This window comes from Lolium rigidum, chromosome 4 (genome assembly GCF_022539505.1).
Source record: "Lolium rigidum isolate FL_2022 chromosome 4, APGP_CSIRO_Lrig_0.1, whole genome shotgun sequence".
NCBI lineage: Eukaryota > Viridiplantae > Streptophyta > Magnoliopsida > Poales > Poaceae > Lolium > Lolium rigidum.
In genome coordinates, this window is record NC_061511.1 from 264,125,807 (window position 1) to 264,131,806 (window position 6,000).

General features: G+C 43.5%; 1 pseudogene; it reads right to left on the reverse strand.

The window, feature by feature from the left end:
* Nucleotides 1-1,026: 1,026 nt before the first annotated feature.
* On the reverse strand, nt 1,027-3,036 carry LOC124648708 (annotated as a pseudogene).
* Nucleotides 3,037-6,000: the final 2,964 nt, after the last annotated feature.

The following is a 6,000-nucleotide window of genomic DNA, read 5'->3' on the forward strand; positions in this document are numbered from 1 at the left end:
CAAGTCTGAGATACATAAGAAGATTCGTCCATTTCACATAGAATTGCATCATCCAATAGAACAAGCCCAGAATTGTCACAAAATTTCCCCAAAATGAGATCTCAATACTTCGGTGCTACCTTCAACTTTTTTGTTGGTCAAAACTAAGGAACCTGCAAAGAAACATAGTAAGCAGAAATACTTTTGGTGATGACATACTTCAGAAACATTTTTGTTGAAGTACTACTTCAATAACATTTCAATATTGGTGATAAGCCAATTTACAGCATGGTCACTTGGTAAGAAATAGCAAGCAACATACTTCAGTTCAGTCCTGATTTGGAAGTCCAACTTTGTCCCAATGTTATGTCTGGGATAAGTCAGACCAGGTACTGGAGTAGTTATTACAAGGTAATACTACTCTGCCTAGCAGTCAAGCACTGAGCACAGTGCGAACAATTGAGAGTCAAGAAAGTCTAGTCAATCGCTGTGCTACCGACTCATTGGTTACAACTAGTCTTAAATAGTCACAACTAGTCGAGATTTTTTGGTTTGAAGCCAAGTACCAGCTCAAAGACCAGTCTAGCGACTAGTCGAACGACTCTCAGTCATTGCCGAGTAAGGAATATATTCAAGCAGCATACTTTATTTTCTTGTAAGTGTAGCATGATTGAACAAAAAGAACTCTGTTATGTAATCAGCCATAGTATGTGTATACAGTCCATAAACTAAAACATCATCATATTCTCAGAAGTGACAAACATATGTAACTAAACATGACTCGAACCAAACAAATTGAAGTCAAGGCTAACAATGGTGTTCTAGTATATATATTAGGCAAGTACGATAACCAGTTCAACACGGTGATTTGGACACATGACCGAAACTTCCTTGGTTGTGCAAGGAACACATTGTTAGGGGTAGTGTAGAAGAAATGCGGAATCATGGACACAGAAAGAATAAGGTATGACTTCAGGGTATCCAAACAAGAAAGAGTTACTTAAGAGAAAGTACCAAAGGTAAGTTATCTGACACGCTTCAGTTTTTCTAGCCTCTGTCTACACGAACCAGCATCTCTGCCAAAGTCTTCCCTTTGCAATTTGTCTTCTCACTCGCAGGGGTTCCTGAGATAATATTGTCAGAGACAAGAAGTTGAGTAAGAATAACACAGAGCAACATGTGCAGTATATATTTCATCGCCACACCAACAATTGAATTGGAAAACAACGTTTACGCATTTACCAGCATAATGGCAATATATCGATACATTGACATTAATTATAGAAGCAAAAGGATTTTATACATGATTGACAGTCCCATATCAAATGTGATCAACTAAACGCACCTGATTCTCTAGCAATGCCAAGTTCCCACCAGTGACATTCTTATATTATTTCGACAGGACAATTACATATCTATATGTTGACATTAATTTTTTTCGACAAAAGATTGACATTAATTAGAGAAGCAAGACAATTTTATACATAGTAGTCAATCCCATTAAAATGTTATCGACAAAATAACTGTGATATGGATGCCAGATTCCACCTGTGATGTCCTAAAGAAAAGCAAAAGCTACTGCTAAGGATAGCCAATCTAATTCCGAATAACTGTGAAATGGCCACAATTTTTAAGATATGAACGATCAAAATACACAGCTCAGAAAATTCAGTACAAATACAAATGGTGTATATTAAGAAAATAATCCATGCTGCGCACAAGGTTCTAACAACAGGCACATTATTTGAGAAAATGTTGACTAAAACCTGTGCCATCTAAATTAATGGACTTTGAATGCTTCAATATCCAATGTGGTGAAATTAACAAGCATGTTGAAGAAAGAAGCTTATGTATATACCTGGGATATAGCTTGATGCAAGCCATGTTGGGAGCACACATGGGAGAAAGAGACTAGAGTGGCGGTCCATTTGACAGGCTATATTTTCAGGAAGAGGACTCCTCCAAATCTCCTCTGCCTTAGCCATGTCCAGGGCAACAACAGCAGCACGATGTTGGACGTACAAAACGTTGGCTTTGAAGGGATCGATGGCAGCAATCCACGGCCTGTGGGGGTCTAGTGGCCCAGATTCATCGGGCGAGGTCTCTGGAATTTGAAATCCAATGGTGTGATCCAGCGTCCAGCTGCAGCTCTCGGCATCGAGGGAGAAGGAGCCGATTATGACCGACTTCTCTTTTTTACCCAGGTGAACGAACCGCAGTTTCCCCTCGCTGAACCCCATGCGCCGGTACCTGCTCATGGCCAGACTCGCTGCCATGTTACCGACATGTGGAGCAGGCAGCGCAAAGTTCTCCGGCAACTCGACGAAGCGGCACTCCGGCCGGTCGCTGAACGGGTCGACGGAGCAGACACCCCAGGTCACGTCCGCCCACCACAGCCGGTCCCCGAACGCCAGCACCTCGTGGCCTACCAGCATCCTCCGCTCAGCGTCCTGCGGCCTGGCCACGACGACCATCGGCCGCTCCTCCCACTGCCCTGTTTCCGACAAATACCGCCCCACGACTATGCGGTTGTCCGATTCCCGGAAGTTGAGATGAGCGACCACGTACCTATCAGGCGGGCCGCCGTGGGAGCCGTCGGGGGATTGGGTGAGCAGGCCATAGGGCGTGAGCATGTTCGCGGCATCCGTGTCCGGGGCAGGGAGGCGGAACAGCTGGCCGCTTAGAGGGTTGCAGACGAAGAGCGTCAGGTCCCGCTCAACTCCGCCGTCCGCGTCCAGTTCGTGTACCCTGCGGCACTGGCGGGTGTCGAGGTAGTCGAGGAGGAGGAGGCCGTCGCAGCTCGCGCCGCGGACGATGCCGACGAGGAAGTCCGTGTTGTAGCCGTGGGGGTCGACCAAGCGGGCGGGGACGGAGAGGCGGGAGGCGCGCGGGGCCGCGTTGAGGTCGAAGGACGCGCGCGCGCGCCCGCCCGGCGAAGGCACCCCTGACGCGTCCAGCGCCGCCTCGATGTTCACCATGGCCCATGGGGGACGCGACCGCGCTGTGGAGAAGGGACGGCGGAGGGGCGCCGGCGAGGCGTCGGAGCAAGAGGGGCATTGTGCCTCTGGATGTGCCGATGACGAAGCAGAGAGGAGTGGAACAACAAGCGACTTTGCGGTGCCGTGGTGGGGAAAGAAGAGGGTTTGCCGGTGCACATGGACTTGGCCCATACGGCTCTGACATCTTCTGGCAAGACGAAAGGTCACGTCGAGCGTCAAGCCGTGAATGGTCTCACAAGAAGACGACAAAGGGGTGTCAGTTGGAGCTTCCAAAGCTTTTGAACCCGTGCTACCATCAACTCCTACGAATTTCCTTCAAATTGCAAACTTGCTGTCTCGCATTCTTTTTAAAATTAGATGATTCAGAATTAAGTTAGTTCTTAATTAACTGAGAATTAGCCACGAGACCCCACAAAAAGTCAAGAACACACCTCCTAATGGGGTAAAGGTTGCACTAGCTCAATCCATTAGTATTTTTCTAAGGATCGAGAAAAAGTTGAACCCCAAGGATTCTAAGATTTGGCACATGATCTTTTAGAGTTTTTCCTTGCTCTAGCTTAATCCATTACTCCCTCCGACTTAAATTAGTTGACTTTACTTTATCTAGATACGATACGAATGTATCTACTCAACAAATGTATCTAGGTACATACATATCTAGACAAAGTGAAATCAATTAATTTAAATCAAAGGAAGTATTATTTTTTAAAGAATCAAGAAAAAAATAAAGCTCCAAGGATTCTAAGATTTGGACACGAGAATTAGCCACGAGACAGCACAAAAAGTCAAAACACATCTCCTATAGGGTAGCTCAATCGAAGGTTCAAGGTTCCACTAGCTCAATCCATTGGTATTTTTCTAAGGACCGAGAAAGAATAAAGATCCAAGGATTCTAAGATTTGGCACATGATCTTTTGGATTTTGTTGTGAAATTCTAGATGTTAGCCCAAGACTTTTAGTACAGAGTAGTTAATTCTACCTTTCCACGAAGTTCGCCACTCACTTTTTTTTAAATTTCATCCCAGCATCTCATTTTTATAAATGTCCATCCCTAGATAATTTTGAAGTTTTGAGATTTCCTTGAAACCTCCTAGAAATTCGTTAGAACTAGAAAGTCAACTATAGATGTTGGAAGTTCTTTTCTGAAATAAGGCTGAGTTAGGCTTACGATCCATTGTGGCATCCTATATAACTAAGTAATTCATCCCCACTAAGCTATTTCTCTAAACATGCAGCTATGCCACCTCAGCGGATCCACCTTATCAGCCATCTACCATCGATGCAGATCATGTTGATATATTATTTCCGTATGCGGCACTTCAACATGACTCTCTCCCTTCCTCCATTATATCTTCTCTCTACATGGAGTAGAACCAGCCGTTTCCTTTGGTCTCTTTGCACTCCACTCAGCATTCTGACTGCTCATCTACTTCCGGTCTCATATAAAGTTGGCATCTCCCTTTCTCAACAAATCGGCCAGACGGCCAGTATCTTGGGCTATTCCTCTTCCTCGCACAGGAAAACTGAAATTGGATTCATCTTCCTCGCCTATTCAGCCCGTCGGGTTCCTTAACTCCTGGGTACCTTTCCATTCTACTCGGCCAAAAGCAGCTTATCGATGTGGGTGCTGACACTATGACCGCGGCGGCGGCGATCTGTGGAAGACCAAATCGCCCACATGTGCATATGAGACATCGTCTAGGTCGTCGCCAATGCAAGCACCTTTGATCAGCTATGTGGGTGTTTTCTTTTGTATCCTGGATGATCCATGGGACAAACTGCATACATGGTTTCTTCTACAAGGATTTTATTCGGCTGTATCCCTGTATGGCTCATTGTAGGGGCGATGAATGATCCGTGGTAAGATGCAGACGTAATTGTTACCAGATTTTGTCTCTGTTGTTTCGATTAAATTATTGTTAAATCAGTGTAGTTTATCTTGAAACTGATACTTTCTTTTGCACATATATGGTTGTTATAGAATATTTTTTGTGTCTAACCAAACACTTTTGTTCTTACGATGTAGTGCATCAGTAAAACATATTTTGGAAGATGATTAACGTTCTTCTAAGCCTACACAATTTATACTTTTTCCGCAAACCATTTCATTTCCATGTATAATTAGGACATTTCGGTATGTTTTACGGGCACTCCTACAGGTTCCCTGGCATCTCTTCTCTATGGATTCTTATTTCTGTACGAATGATTAGTCATTTTGGGTAGAATTCACTCTCAGGAAGATATATTGTTTACTATTCTGCAGGTTTACATGAGAGTATCTTCATTGCGATCTCAACAACTATATCGGTTACATGGTTTAATCAACAACTATTCGGAAAGAGTCGCATGACATGGTGTAAACACTTCCATTTTTTGTTCTCTAAGAGGCAAGAAATCAACAACTATTCGGAAAGAGTCACATGATAAGGTGTAAACACTTCCAATTTTTTGTTCTCTAACAGGCAAGATTCATCAGAGATTTAGTATGCAAGCCTCATATTTATTTGGACTCCAGGTTGCGAACTTCAGGAGAAAGATGGAAACTCAAATTGTGCAGTCTTCATATGCAGATCAATTTTTCATTTCTAGCAGACGAAGCATCAATGCATCATAATGATCAACGCTGCATTGGTTCATGCATTGGTGTTCAGATCATATAATCCCTACCTTACGTGGCACATCATCTCTTTGTTCTAATTTAACTTCCAATATTGACTTTCACTCAATGGTCTTAAGTAGCTTCTAACAAGCTACAGTTATATCTGAAGTGCAGAACAAAGTCAGCATTGATGCTTTCGTCAATATAATTAAGCAGAGCTGGAGCCATCGTCAGTGTTCAGTGCATATTGTTAGGAAGGTAGCTAACTCAATGTATGTAGGTATTGCGGTTGTACTTTTTATTTACAAACTGACCATGTATCGTACTTTGTGATATGAAATCTGGTAAGTTGTGTTCATGATGAACCATCTACTCCATGTACATTCAACAGAATGTCTAAATGTTGTTCATTCTTAATGCTGG